General features: G+C 39.5%; 1 protein-coding gene across 2 annotated transcripts in view; it reads right to left on the bottom strand.

Moving 5' to 3' along the window:
• Positions 1-16,520, bottom strand: part of CADPS2 (calcium dependent secretion activator 2) — a 557,199-nt gene that overhangs the window by 110,934 nt on the left and 429,745 nt on the right. The window lies entirely within an intron of this gene.

The following is a 16,520-nucleotide window of genomic DNA, read 5'->3' as shown; positions in this document are numbered from 1 at the left end:
GAAAAGGAATAATTTAACATAGCAACTAACTAATTCATAAGATAAACAGTACGTGACACCTCAGACAGATGAAGACCAAGCAACAGATATTTATTTTGTATTTTATAGTAATGGTCTTGAGGTCACAACCAAGACTGGGGACGCGTGGTGTTAGGCCCTGTTCAAACAAGTAGTATGAAACAGTCCTTTCCCTGAAGAGCTTACAATTTAAATACATGACAGAAAGGGCTGGGTAGGAAACAGAGGAACAGATGGAGGAAGTAACTTGTCCATTGTTACACAACACTATAAAACCTTGTTGGAGAGACATTTTGAGTCTTCAAAAATCCCAACATAGCCCACCTCCAATGGAATTGTCAAGAGGCTGAAAAAATAAATTTTCCTAATTAAAAAATTAATTTAAATGTCAGTTATGTGCTACAGATATTCTAGGATTATGGAACTACAGACAGGAGCATTTAAAATAAACTGAAATAAAATAATTACTGTGAATTAAACATAAATCATTTCTTGTTGGGATATCTTTAGGGAAATATGTTTACCATAGGCATGAACCTTTTCCAGTTTAACATCTTTACCATTTTGTATTCTAATAATATTCCCTAACAAAAAACTAGTGATGCCACATGGGGGGGTGGGGGGGGGGGGAGAAGAGGAAATATGAAAAAACTCAAATAGTGTTAAAATCAGTTTTATCTAATCTCAGACTGCAAGATATAAAAATTGTATGTTTATTGCATGATGTCCCTACAGGGCAGAGTTAAGGTTATTTTGGGAACCTTAGCTGTTTATTTCTTTCCATAAGTCAGTGGTATGTCCTCTCAAACTTAACTACATCTTCACATAGTTTTTTGTCTAGGAATGTCCTTAGTTTTTAGAAATTAATAAAAATACCATCCACAAATACTAAACAATTCTAAACCCCAAAAATAACATTACCATGCAATATATCTAACAATTTTAATGACATGGATTCTCCATCTTAAATCTGTTTTTATAAATAACTTTTAAGGGTAGAGTCACTGGTATATTAGAGCAGCACAAGGCAGCCAGAGCCCACTGTCCACTTAAAATGGGTTTACAGCTGCTTTGCATTGCCAGAGTAGCTGAAACAGACTGTTGAATCTGGTACGCAATTGACTCATTTGTTTAGAGAGCTGTGTTAGTGAGACTGGAACTATGTGAAGGGCTCCCCTTGTGATTCTTCCTCAGTTCTCGTGGTTGTGTTGCATCAATGAACAGCGGAGCCATGACAGCAGTGCCACGGGGAGCCTTTGAAACACTGATGCCCAAGCTGTTATGCAGCCACAGACTCTTTATAAAGCAGTGACAGCTAGGCCAAATCATCTATCAATGAGAACTCTTCACTCATGTGTTAAGTCTCTCTCTCAGAATCACTACAACCAACACAACTGTGCATGCACATGTAGGAAAGATGGCAATTGTTTGGGTTACCTCTGATGTCACAATGTCTGCATTTAAGAGTTACCTGAGCCTGTCTGTAGCCTATAGAATTAGACATCACAATCATTAATATCTTAGCTTAATCTCAGCCTAATTTCTTCAAATATAGTTTATTCAAAAAACTTCATTTAATTTTAACTATCTGGAAAGTCTGAAGTGTCTCTGTTATTTAATTGTTAAGATCATTTGGAACCAAGTAAAAACTGCTATAGATGCTGAATTTCTTAAAGGACCCAATTTTAAATTAGTTTTAACGCAAACTAATTGATGGATTTTCTTGTACATTCTCAAAAAATTAATTCTGTACTGAAAGAGTAAGGACTATTCATCTAAGAAGGATACACTACATTTTCCTTACAAAACAAAGAGGATGAATTCCTGCTTTAAAGAAAAACGGAACTTAACCTTAACTATGGAGCTGTAACCAGTGACTCCATAACTATTACTTAGGAGTTAAATAGGTTTTGTAAATCAAGGATCTTAAAACATTCTATTAAAAACTTAATTATCATTGTTTCTTTAGAGCCCAGCTCCTGGAGTCACATGCAAATCATGAGGATCTCAGTTCCCAATTAAAAAAAAGTTCCTAGGCCTCATGATTTTGAAGAAAAAACTTCAAAATGTGAACCATGAAGATTCAAAAACTGGAAGGTAAATAAAAAAAGAATACAAAATGTATTATTTTTTAAAATCCCATAATTTTTAAGCTAATTTTGAATGCTTGAGGTTGGCAATACTGATACTACTGCTCTATAATTTTCTCCTTTTATAATTTAATTTCTCTTCAAACGGGAAAAAGAATTAAATGATTAGTTCTGGGTCAATCTTTTGTTCCACTGGTGGCTACAGAATATTTTACTTCAATGGAATAAATCCCTGTGTAAATAAACATAGAAAACAGTAGATCCATATGAATAAGCTGAGGATCAGAGTGTTTTATTATGTTCTCATTTGATTTTCATTTAGTTGCATAGTAATCAGAGTCCAACAACACGATGTTATGTGATTGTGCAGGTCACTGATTTTTCTTTGTTCATTCAGTGAAATGAACATGCACCGAGAGCTTTAAATCACCATGAAGCCCTCTCACCACATGCATAAGTGACTCTCTACTTGCCTCCTCAATTTCAATAATGTTTGTAGTGTTCTTGTTTTTCCTCAGATAGATCCTTGTGAGCTTTGAGGGCATTTACATGTTTCCCTTCCTTTAGAAAACTTGTTTCTAATGATATATTACCTGTGAATTTATTTCAAATTAAGCAGACACAGGCTGTTCCGTTACTGACCCACTATAGCATGGGGTTCACACTTACTTCAGACCTCAGCACTTTGACTGGCTGAAGAGTAATATGTGCGTGATATATATGGTATGTTTTTGAACAGCTGCAAAGTCTACAGGAGCCTTTGGTATGATTTTCTTCTAGTTTATTCTCTTCAGGTTCTTATAGCACATCCATCACAATGGTATCCGATTGGCAGATCCAATTTATATAATGAATAAAAGAACTAGACTTCATGGAAATCTCTGCAGTCTGATTGGCTCCTGCACCCTCAAGAAACATCCATATACCCACAACAAATATGGCCCCTTCAGCTTCCCAACCATTTGAAACTTAGTCCCACATCCTCAACCCTTGTAGCATTCATAAGAAAGGCTAAGCCTCCCCAACTCCAAATGGTGAGTAATTTATTAAAAAAATTAACTTTAAAAGCTCCTATCCAGCCTCTGAGTCAGAAAGAGCAGCTGTGGTTTAGGGGGTAGAGTCTATTACCTGTAATCTAGTCCTGTTTTAAATAACTTTATGGGCAAAAATATTCATTTCTGAGGAGGGAGAATAAATGGGGCAAGTGATGAATGGTTGCTTTATTATAAGTACAATGTAAATAAAACATTATTCATTGTGTGTGAGTGGGGTCATCTTCTTCCTAAGCAGCATGGCAGTTGAAAGGGAGGAAAAAGGCAATGGAGAAGATCACATTTCCACACACTGTTCATTGGAGTGGGCTCCCTGTTTATGAACTAGTACAGTAAACTCATCTAATACCTCAGACCTTAATCAAAAAGATATGTTTATTACTACACAGAGAATTTATATCAAGTTATATACCAAATATTACTGGTTATTAATATGACAATTCATAAAATTACCTCAGAAATATACATTTACATACAAAAAAGCTACATTAGAAGAATGTTTTTACGGTTGCAAAAAGTCAAGTACTCAAAAGTTAGGATAGCCCAGAATTAAGGCCGCTTGTGCATAAACATGACATTTTCATGGGGATTGCAAAATGTGTGTTTGATCCCAGGACCATCTCTCAGCAAAATGTTAAGTCTCTGCTGCAAACCATGGAGGCATTAGAGCCCTTAAAATGGTTGGAAGAAAAAATTATAATGAGAAGTGTTAGAAAACCTTAATATGGAGGTTGCTGCTATTTTCACTATAATATGGCAATTATATTGCCTAAACAGAGTATCTACAGCTATGAGAATTTCAGCAGCCCATGCTGTAAAGAATGGCATATGGTATAAGTAAGTTCCATGGTATATTGGCTATTGTAAATGTTCATTTTTATTCAGAGTTTTCTGTATAATCCAACAACATAGGAGAGCTAAGCAAAATGTCATCTAGACTGCAAACAAATCCTGTCTATGTAAATTCAGCTTACACCACATCTTCCATTAAAAAGACAAAACAAAACAAAAAAACAAAAACCTAACTATGGTCTTCTGGGAAAGCACTCTGAATTTAGTTCAACTGAGACACTATGGAAATGAGAGCACTTGGGGGTTAGACCTGGGAACCTGGCAACCACACTGCTGAGAAAAGAGTCTCACAACACAAAGAATTTGCATGTTCACCTCTGTATACCTTTTATTCAGGACACCTTTTCATTTCGAGATCCTATATACAAAATCTATTGCATAAGTTAAGAGGTCAGTGATAATTACTAAGAGATAGTCTTCCCTTGTCTTCAGCTACAATGTCAGATACAATGTTATGGATACATCCAATACACATTATGGGTCCAGTCATGTTTTCATTGAAGTGAACAGCAGTTTGGTCATTCACTACAATAGGAGCAAGCCCTATTTGTCTATCTAGAATTAAGATACGCAAGATCCATTAGTATTTGCATCTTTTTCAGGACCTTTTGTGATTTTCATTGGATAAAAGTGTTTCACGGGATCCAAAAGCTTTTTCCTCACAATGTATTTATTGTCATTTTACCCATTCCTGTGAATTGTCTGATTTATTTACAGCTACCCTTTTTGTAAAAAAGTGAATTTAATTATGCATTTAAATTATAAATATAACAGAAAAATAAAATATTGATCTTTCTAACATTGTGCATCACTCTTTTCTCACTGTGAGCAAAGGGCTTTATTCATATCCGTTCCACAATATATTCACTTGCCAGTGCATCCAAAGAACAGATTCACTATCCTCTAAGACTTAGCTGGATGATAATGGACTTATTTTAAAGTGTGCAAAAAAACCCAAAGTGAGGGATAAACACAAAAATAACAAACGCACCATATCATTTCAGTCAATTCCTGTACTATTCTCCATTCCCTCCGTTTCATCATTTTACATTGCTCATATCAATGGTTTGCAGGAATAAGAAGTAAGAGCAGTACGTCTGTGGTGCACATAAGAAAATATGGCTTTAAAACAAACAACATACACCATAATGGTGTACAGCAAAGAGGAGTAAAACAAAGGCATAAGGATTCACTCTATAAACACATTCTAATCATATAACTACTATGTGTAACTTGTCACCACTGTTATTGTGCTGCAGGCTGCTCAGTTCTTTTAATTATTTGTACTATTTTTCTATATTCCTCACTTAAAATTAGAAATCAGTTGGTCAGTAATAACCGTACATATTTTTTATATATATTTTTATATATATACATAAAGTTGCTGTTACAAAGAGGTAAGGAAATCTTTGTACGTGTGTGTGTGTACAAACATACACATTATATGTTATAAAATATAATTATAAAATAGAGGTATGTATAATATATAATGTGTACACACACACACATACACATCCTTACTTGTTTGTAACAACAACTTGAAGAAAAGATCTTGCATCTCCTGGGAACTCAAAATTTCCACAGAAGTCAATGGGAATTTTGGGCATACCATGGATGTAGAACTGGTGTGTACAGTATAAAAATTGAAAGAATTTTAAAATCTAATTTAATTTTCACCATATACAGTATGCTGTTTGTTTACTCACTACAGAAACTTCTACTCCCCGAGGGAAGGGAGAACTTCATAGCAGCTTTCTTCCTCACTCCATCACTAGCATCAAGAGGAAGCCCCAGCCAGAGTCATCTTCACACAGCCTTCCATCACCATCTGAGCCTTCTTCTCAAATGGAATGTGACCTCATCCTGGGAACATCACCAAGGCAACCCCCACACTGTTGCTGATATAATTGATATTGCAGTGGTACCTCAAGGCTCCAAGGATCAAGGTTCTATTGTGCTAGGTACTGTAACATATATGTAATAAAAAGTCACCAAAAGGCACACATGCACACAGAAAATGCCCTCACATACATCAGGCCACTAGTCAAACACACTAATGCTCCAACACTTCTCTTTCACAGTCCATATTGCCAACTCCCTGACCATAAGGCACCCAAGAGAGCTGCTATGCTGATGGAGAACAGGAACCTTCAAGAGAGTGGAACCTGAAGACCTCCCTCCCTCGCAAATTGCAGACACAACCATCTGCTGATGAATGTGAGATCAGCTGTCAATAAATCCAGCACTGAACATCATCTGATTTTAGACAGAACACCCAAACTTGTCTGCATCACTGAGACATGATTTAATGACACTTCAAACATGTTCTAGTCCAGCTAGTTCCAACAGGCTACTCAGTACAACACAAACTAAGATTGATTCTAGAACTAACCAAAACAAAAGGTACACAGTGGCTATACACATGCCCATTCCCGTACCATAACTCCCCTATCGTCCACACCTAAACCCCAGAAGCACATGTCTGAAGGCCAGCACAGGGCGAGTGAGCTAGCATACCTGAGGGGTGTGGCACAGCCCGTACCCATGCCAGTTTTCAGTGTGGATGGGGCTAAGCGGTGTGTAATGTGTCTCAAGTTTCAATAGTCCTCTATCCCCATTTCTAAAGTGCACTGAACCCTTTTCTTCCTGACCCTTAGCCAATCTATGAAGGTTCCTCCCCCCCGTCACCAGTAGGAGCAAGCTGCACTGACCACATCAAAACAGATTTCCACTGCACTCTTTACAGATCATTACAGGTGAACAAGAATCCTGCTCCAACAGCAGCCATCTGGCCCATAGACCACACACGGGTGCTGATGAAGTTGTAGTCAGAATACATTGTCCTCCACAACTTTGCCTGCAGTGGTGGAACACAGCTGTATTGGGAAATTTCATGGAGGCTGGAGAAGGTGGGTATACAGTGGACTCTGGCCCAGTGCCGGGAACACATCAAGCACGAGGCTCCTGTATAGGAGAGCAAAAGACTCCAATGGTCGCACCAGGAGGGCTTGTCGTACACACCCCTTCTATGAAGAGCTTGATCCGGTGCTGTCAGAGGCTCCCAGTACAGAGCCTGAAGTGGCTCGTGATTCCCTCCTGAACCCTGCTGACCTCAATGTCCAACACGATGCCGATGAGGGCCAGGGTGAGGAGGCAGCAGGGACCATGGAGAATGCCCTGAAGAGCCAGAGGATGAGGAGCATGTGATTCTGCACCTCTACCCACAGCAGCCAGTTGAGAAAGACCCCTGACAAACCCAAGGAGGCCCCCAAGCCACAGTAGCAACTGGAATCAAGACGGGTAAGTTACAATTCCCCCCCACCAATATCTCCTCTTGCTCTGGTGCTAAATTCCTGATTTTAAGATCCAGGGCATTTGAAGTACTGTGCACTTTTCCTCTCTGGGTAATATGTCGTGCATTGCTATGTTTCTGAGAGTTTGAACTGCAGTGCTGAAGCCATGGCATTGCCACTCCCATCCCCTTACCAGACTCCACTGAGTTTCCCCCCTCTATCCTGCCCCTGTGCCGCTCGATCCCAAAATGGTCCGCAAGCAAGACACAGCTATAAAGCAATGGTTTTATTGGTTTCCTATGAGCCACTATTATGCATTTGGCTGAAGCTATGTCTTAAAAACAAATTGTTAATGAAAAATCATTGTGCCCTGGTGTCTGTGCATTTCTCAGCCAGCAGTCAGGCAGTGATGGCGAGTGTCCACATGCACTGGGGGAAGAGAGGTGGAAGGCTAGAAAGGTCCAGGCTGGGGATGGGACAGCTGCAGAAAACTTATAGTTGGTTGTCTAAAGTTAGTCCCAGTTGTCTTTGTCCCTTGGAGGATTACAGTTTCAGTGCCTCTCCCTTCCCCCAATATTACTGTCCCCTTACAAACAAGAGCCGCACGGAATGGGGGAGTGAGGGTTGAGGTGGAGGGAGGCTTAAGTTCGGGAAGGGGAAGGGAACACTGGTTGTCTGAGGAAAAGTTACTCACAGCAGTCCTTTCTCCCTTGGAAGATTACATAATTACACAATTACCCATGTCCGTCCCCGGCGTCTGGCCCCCTTGCCACACCAAGCCCTGCTGCACGAGTCAGGTGGGAGAGGAACCAGTCTGGCAGTTGGATAAACACAGTGTGGTGTCTCTTTGCAATGGAGAGGCGAGGGGCTTGTGCTGATCTCAAACTTCAGGGAACCAAATAAAGTTGGGGTGTCTCTCTTTCTTTCTCTATTTCACTGTTGTTAGACAGGCACAGGGGCAGGATTTTCAGGTGATGCCGAGGGTTGGAGGTAGGTGGACAGTGTTCATGGTTCATATCTCCCTTTGCATGGAAACTTCATATGCTAGATGAGAATAGAGTCTATTTCCAGTTGAATTGCCTCCCACTCCTGTAAGCATATTTCAGCAAATTTCTGGTGTAGCAGAACCTTCAGCTGGGTCTTGAAGTTAAATGGCAGTGCAAATCTGCTTGGTCCACCTTCACAGCTGCCCATTCAGCAATATATAGCAAGATGACCATTAGCAGAAACATCTCTGGCAATGACTGCTGGATCTCTTCTCAGGATTGGAAAGCCACCTCTCTTTGCTTTTCTTGTACCTTGAAAACTGCTATATTCTCCAAATGTTAGCCAGTCTTTAAAACAGAAATTGCTAACTAATAACAGCCCCTGGAAGGAAATGTCCCCACCCAGCTTACACCCTCTTTGAGACTCTATGAAAATTTAACATTTTTAAAAATAGTAGTAAATGTATCTTACCATTAGTATACCCTGCTCCATCCTCATAGGATGCAATCATTGCCTGAGAACCAAGGATAGTCTAACAGTTGCATTCCTGGAATGCTGAAAAATATCAAAATTGAGGCCTTAGCAAAGTTATGTTCTGTTGGGGTTTTTTTTCAGCTTCTTCCAAAGGAAAAAAAAAAGCTATCCTTCTCTTTAAACTGGCAGGGACTTCAGCTCCCACAAGGGACACAATTCCACTAGGAGGGCAGGAGCAGCACCCCAGAGACAGCAGAAGCAGACGGAGAAGGACCCTGGAAGAGTTGCTCATAAGGATGGACAAGAGAAACTATGAACAGTTTGAATTCCTCAGAGCATGGGAGAAGCGGACTCTTTAGCAGGAAGAGACATGGATGAACCAGTTCCTGGAGCAAGAGGCACACCACAGAGAACAGGAGCATGCCCTAATGGAGATGCTCACAGAACTGGTGGCCAAAAGGGTTTGGGGCTCACCTGCTACCAGGGCCACTGCACCTGTCCATGAACCACCATCACTTTCTCCTCCTCCTCCTCCTCCAGGTGCTGCCCAGGGTGCTGCTGAGTCAGAGGACCCGCTTTCAAGACAAGTGACCACAAGGAGAACATGGAGCCTGCAGGACTCCCAAGACGTCTCCATCCACTGAGACACAAAACCCCTCACAGAGAGATCACCTCCCTCGCATCCAGGAGAGGAATTATGAGCCTATAGGAGTCCCTGAACCTTGCCAAGTGCCCACCCCGCAAATCCCACACAAGGGAACAAAACCTTTACAAAGCTATGTAGTTCCACAAGTATCTGTCAATGTTCCCTCATGTGCATTTCCAGCAGCTGTACAAGGTGTGACGATGTCCCTTGGCACAGGCAAATGTTATCCTCTGCCTCTCTGCTGTTTCAAGATGTGTGCACATATGTCATCCTGGATTTTCCTTGCTGACTGGGAGCCAGAACCACCAGGTATGTGGGTGAGATCCGACTGCCTATACAGAGTTTGTAATCCAGACTCATCCTGAGCATACTCAGAATGGAAGCACTTTCCTTTACCCTCACAAATGTTATGGCGTGCACAGCAAGCGACAATTATATAAGCAGGATTTGCCAATCTGGCATCCAGATTGGTTTCTAGGCATCGCCAACAAGATTTCAGTCTACCATATGCATATTCCATGACCATTCTTCAACCACTGAGCTTGTAACTGAATATCTTTTTCCAGAGTCATTGATGTCAGGGTATGGTTTCGTGAGCCAAGTTAGAAGTAGGTATGCAGGGTCCCTCAAAATAACAGTGGGCACAGACAAACCGTGCAGAACAATATAAAGTCCCTTCTTTCCTTTTTGAAGTACAATCCTAATCTCCTCAGCACCTTGGTATCACGAACCTTTCCAGTGTTTCCCATGTTGGTATCCATGAATCTGCCTCTGTGGTCCACCAAGCCTTGTAAAATGAGTGAATAGTAATGTTTTTGGTTCACATACTCACTTGCCCCTTGTGGTGGGCAAATTATTGGGATGTGGGTGCCACCAATGGTCCACACAGAGTTTGGAAACTTCATATTCTCAAACCCAGCTATTATTTCTGGAACTTTTTTTATGGTAACCATCCCTGGCTAGATCACAGTGCTAATTGCCTTGCAAACATGAACAACCACAACCCCAATGATGGATTTTCCTGCCCCAAAGTGGTTTGCAATGGACCCACAGCTGTCTGGTGTTGCCAGCTTCCACCGGGCAATAGCCACCCACTTCTGGACCGGCATGTCTTTCCTGAATCGAGTGTTCTGGTGCTGGAGGTTTGGTGCAAGTGCTTCACATAGTTCCATGAAAATCTGCTTCCTCACTGGGAAGTTTTGAAGCCACTGCTGGTCATCCCAGGTTTCCAAAACAATCTGACTCCACCACACGGTGCTGCTTCTTCTGAACCAGAAATGACAGTACACCCAAAGGTACACTATGGTAATACCAGCATTCACTATAGCTACACCATGTAAGCTGAATAAATTGTCATTGACTCTCAAGGTCAGCCATCTTCGACTTGCCAGAAAGTTCTGCCCAAATTCCATCCAATACCTCACCAAGTGCCTACTCTACTGCATAACTATTTGTCCCACAATACAGAGCAGGAGCAGAACCAAATCATCATGCCATTGCTGCATATCTTCCACCCAGTTTGGCAGGGAATAACAGTGAGGGGCAACGTGATCAGGAACTGCCATCAGCAAATGTGTGACGGCAGGGGACAGTACCAACAGTACACAGTAAAGCGGTTCCTAGAGTGTCTCCCTCTGAGACACAAAACTCTAGGATACTGCCCAAAATGGTAGTGCTAATGTCATATTTTCAGGAATGAGGACCTGCAGATGCACTTGCCTAGTTGTCAGGCAGCCAATAAGCACTGCTAGGCTACAGCACAACCACCTGATTGGCTAAGGCAGTCAGTTAGCTTGTTCTTAAGCCCAACAGTTGCAGAGGATGAGTGGCTGCTCAACGCACACGCCAGCAGATTCTCTGCCTCCCTGTGCTCCGCTCACGCCAAGCCCTGCTCCTGCCTTGCTCCTGCACTCACCCAGCCTCATTCCAGCCTAGATCCTGCCCTGTCCCGGCCTTGTTCCAGTCCTGTCTGGGAACCAGCCCTGCTTCTGCCTTCCCTGACTCCAGGTAATCTGGTTCTGACCCTCAGCTCCAACTCTGTTTCGATCCTTGGCTCTGCCATTCAGACTCCAACCATTAGGCCTGACTCCTGCTCCGACCATTAGGCCCAACCACCTATAACCTGGTCTCTTGAGACAAGTAACAGCAGCAGCAATGTGGACACATGTATACATGTGTACACAGTGTTATATCCATGTGCAGCACAGCATAATGTAGACACTTGGAATGGGTTTGGGAAGCATGTGTGAGCATGTACACAGTCCTGTACTTGAATACGTGCACCGGTGCAGACATAGAGAAAGACAAAGGGAGGCAAAACATCAGTCCTGTTCCACTTCAGTCTCAGATGCCCCAATCCAGAAACAAAATGTGGTCTGCAAGGCAGAGAAACCTAAGACACCAAGGGGCTTCAGTCCAGAGGAGGACTCTCCTGAGTTCTTAGAGGAACAGACAGACACACTGTTCATCATGCTGCCAGAATCCCCAAGATTAATCATGCTTGGGGACATTATTGTCCACATAAATAGAACTACGATTACCATAGCATCTGTTCTTTGGTACGTCAGGGTAGCCATGTTTTCCTCATAGGCAAGCCCACACCCAATATTGCCAACCCTAAGTATTCAAAAAACCATGACTGAGGCCCCCAAAAATCATGAGTTCAGTTTACCATTTTTGATTTTTTTTAAAATACACATTCTGGGTTCTCTTTATTTCCCTTCTGGTGGTTTTGAACCTTTATGGTTTGTATTTTCAAGCCTTTCTCTGTAGCCATGAGCACTAGAAATTTTACTTTTTTTTTTTTTTAAATGAAAACTGGATTAGAACAAAACTGCATAACTCTAGGAGCTGGACCTTTAAGAAAAAAATGCAGAATACACAAGATTCATGATAAAATCGCAAGAGTTGGCAGCACCATACTCCTACCCAGACATGCACTGAGCCTCATTTTTAGACTAGGAGTGAACACTGAAGATTTAACAAACATTTTTATTCCACCACTTTATCTAGGTAATAATCATGGCCTTTCTCCCTTCCCAACAGGAGAGTGACTGAGCAAGATTTCTGTTGCTAGTTCAAGTTCCTGGTCCTGATCTTAAAAGCCATCAATAGGTCAGGACCCTGGTATATCAGCAACCACATCTCCATCTGTGACCTCTCAAGACAGCTGCTCTCCTCCGTAACAATGCAGTTTACAAAGATCCGAATGAAATGTGAGACAGAAATAAGGCGTCTTAGCTATTTTACTGAGAGCATTTGACGGTGGAACTAGCTTCGAAAGGAGATTAAGCTAATCCAATCTGACCATTTTTAGGGCATGCAGTGTGTGTGTGTGCACGCGTGTGCACGTGCGCATACACCAAACAAACAAACTGGGCAAAGTGGAAAGCAGAAGACTCCATGGAGCACCCATTGGGGTGGTAATGGACACGGCAGAAAATACCAGTATATAGAGAGTTCACATGGACCAATGAAAATAAGATAGTCAATTTCACTGTAGTTTTTAATAAGTTTCACTTTCTGATTCTCATACATTAGAAAGATATTGTCATGTTTCAACTGCAAACAATGTAAGAGAATATTTTCCATTTAAACTATTTTTTGCCACTAATCTTTCCCCCTATTTCTTAAAGATTTATTGGAAACAATTACATTTACATTGGGCCAAACATTAAGGTCCTTACTCAGGACATCTTCTATTACCTTCAATGGAGTAAAACCTGAGTAAAAACAGAGGGCCAAATTCAGGATTTAGCCCATTATGTTTCATAAAAGCTTATACTCAAAGAACCTAAAGTTTGGGTCTCAAGTAATTTGACAATGTCCCTTTAATTATAAATTTAGTCAATTAAAAAAACCCAAAGAAGCCATTAATTAATTCCTCTGTGAATATTTTTCAAATTAAACAAAATGTTCTGTTTGAAGAATGTGATGAAAATGGTATCCTCTAAACTATGTCAAACTCCAGAAATTACAGAATTTTACAATTATCTAGATTGTTAATAAATAATACACATCATATGTATGTTTCACTATAGGCAAACAATGCATGGACTATACTCCAAGCACAACTTTAATTGTAATATTTTATTGTGTTCTGGTCCAAATGCTGGGATTGTTTAAATAAATTAATAAACTAAATTAACTTAAATATAATACACTGAAAGCAATGGTACAATCATGCATACACACAAATAGTAATCACCTGGATCCTTCTCTGCTGTTGCTAAAGTGTAAGGAAAAAGAAATGAAGACACCATCAGAGAAAAATACAGTGCTTAATTTAACCCCATCAAAGCAGAACAAATATCAAATCAGGCATTTCAGCACTCGTCTATTTAAAATTTTTGACTGACTTTTCTGTATGCATACAGAAAACTACATTTGTTGCTCTTCAAATAAAAACCTGACAACCACAAATCAGTTTAAGAAAAAAAGCAGGCACTGAAAATTTTGCTTTAAAATTCAATATCATTAAGCAATTCAAAAAATGAATTAATCACATGCTATTCATCCAAAAATAGATAACATTAATAATGATATTCTGAACAGACTTCCTTCTTTGGTAATGAAGAGATATGTGGGGAAAGGAGGTAGAAAAATGGGGAAATGAAAGAGGATTAAAATAAGCTGAACTCATGTTGAAATTTTGATAATGGTATTTTCTATTTTCAGCATGTATTTAAATGTATAGTACATTTTCATTTCAACTACTACAGGATATTTCTTAATCCCAGATTGTCCTGTTTGAGTTTTCACAGATCACCTGACTTTTCACAGATCACCTGACTTTTCCCATTGAGGGTGTAAGGCATGTGTGTTTCCATGTAGTCCTTGTTGATTTGCTACTCCCATCTGACTATATTTTAGGAACAGTTCTCTTTCTGGTTTATGCCCAATGACTGAGCCTGCATATCCATCCCATATTGTGCTTGGGAAATTGGTGAGAGAAAAAACAGTAAAACACAGAATAAGAATACTGTATGTTACTATTGTTATGATAACCATCTTTGTAGCTTTATTCTGTCTTTCATTGTTATTGATTTATACGTAGCCAATATAACCACTAGAGCACGTGGAGTAGGCCGATGTTTGACTAACTGAAGCTGGTTTGTTGACTGTGGAAATATTAATTGATTAGGCATCAGTTCCAATACCCATGAATGCTGTGCAGGTTACATAATGCTTAGATGCTTCCCACTGTCCAATGCAGGGAGTAAGCAAGAAATAAAAATAGTAATACTAATTCTTATGGGGACCCAGAACTCCATTTCAGTACATGAAGACAGACTAGGATTGCTATCAATCTAAAGAGACACAATGCAAGCTATTGGACAAGGTATTTGTCATATGAGGTTTTGGTGCCAATAGGGATTTAGGACATGTATACTCTCTCTTGTTCTTCAAAAAAATTGTCTTCTTGATGTTATGTATTTGTATAAGAAAATTTAAAAGATGGACTTCTGTATCTGGGGCTTTCCATTACATGCCTTGCACTTAGAGCAAGCTAATTATGCATCAGACGGGGCAGGGGCTTAGTAAACCACAAAGAAATTCACTTTAGTCAAAATATATAGTGGGCCAAATTTCTGCTTTGGATGCTCACATGGAATTCCTGTTTACTTCAGTGGGAACTATATGTGTGGTTTAAAGTGCAGAATGTGGTCCTTAGGAGAATTGCATTCCCACACTTTTCCAGAATAAAATTCAGAACATCTGAATGCTGTATTTTTTTTTTAATTGTAAATAAACTGTTTCTACATCCAGCTTAAAATCTGTAAGTTTCTAAGTCTTTTACAGGCTCTGGTGATGTCCAATTTATTTTTTAAATTTTTACACCTATTATTCTAACAGTTCTGCTAAAAGCTCAAGATTATTGAACAGCAGAAGTCCCAATTATGAGTATGCATACTATCAAAGCTAAGGGAGAAGAGGTATCTTGGCTCTCTCATTTTAAAAAAAACCCCTAATATTCATCCTTCTTGCTTTAACACAACGTGATATCATAATTAATGATGATAAACTGGTTACTAAGGTCACTTCACGTTGTTACTGCTGTTATATAATACTGGTTGCTATAGTGATTAAATAGCTTTTTTTTTTTTGGTTAATCACTCATGAGATTGGTTAACTCATGTTTGTCAGTGAGTTTGACCAGAGCTGGAGTTAAAAAATAAAAAAAAAAATAAAAAAAGTGTAATACTTCTACAAACATTGGCCTCCTTTCATTTCACTGGGTTTTGATATAATTACTGTATTTAATTCCAGAATGTTATGACAAATTATATTAAAACAGATTTTAATGTTTAGTAATAACATGTAACTCTTAAGCATATGTCATGGTCTTTCTTCTGCTGAACTAACTCATCTACTGTCTATGTTTTTTAAAAATGAGATTCATGCCTTTTTCCTAATCCTAAAGTTAACTATGTACCAGTAAACAATGGATGACTGGTACACTATTTTATGCTTTCTGAAAATAATTTTATTGCACTTATGGCTTCATAAACTTTTCCCAATGTTATGACTTACTGAAATACAAGCTTTATGTTGAACAATAACATTGCACATCATAAACTACTCCATGACTAGCAACAATTTTGATGAATCTCATTACTCCAAATGTACACAAATTGTAAATAAAGAAAAAGTGCAGATCATCATAAGAAATAATGCTTATTTCTGTTACTGCATTTATAAATAATCTAAATATAATTGATATTTCAACAGTTTACTGTTACATCTCACTATATAAACCACCAGTAAGTTTTCCATCTTTGACTGACAATGATAAGACATCACAACAACAAACAAAATTACTCTGTTATCTATTTGGCTGCTTAAGGCCTCTATCACCTTGGTTTCCAAGTTTCAGGGCACTGTTATTGATGATATGGCAAGAATGTACTGCCAATAATTTAATTATTAGGAATACTTAGAGAAATTAAAAATAAGCCATGAACACACTTTTAGGCTTAAAGAAAAATCAAAGAAGAACAAAGGATAACTTAAACATGAAGTCTGGATCTTTCATTCAAGCAGGGTCCCAGGAGGCATATTAAAGCAATGAATAGGAAAAAGCTCTATAGTTCACCAGCTGAGATTT

The sequence above is a fragment of the Terrapene carolina genome, unplaced genomic scaffold (assembly GCF_002925995.2).
Source record: "Terrapene carolina triunguis isolate 2854851 unplaced genomic scaffold, T_m_triunguis-2.0 Scaffold68, whole genome shotgun sequence".
Taxonomy (NCBI): Eukaryota; Metazoa; Chordata; order Testudines; family Emydidae; genus Terrapene; species Terrapene triunguis.
Note: the sequence above shows the minus strand (reverse complement) of the source record. Positions and strands in the feature narration are given on the sequence as shown.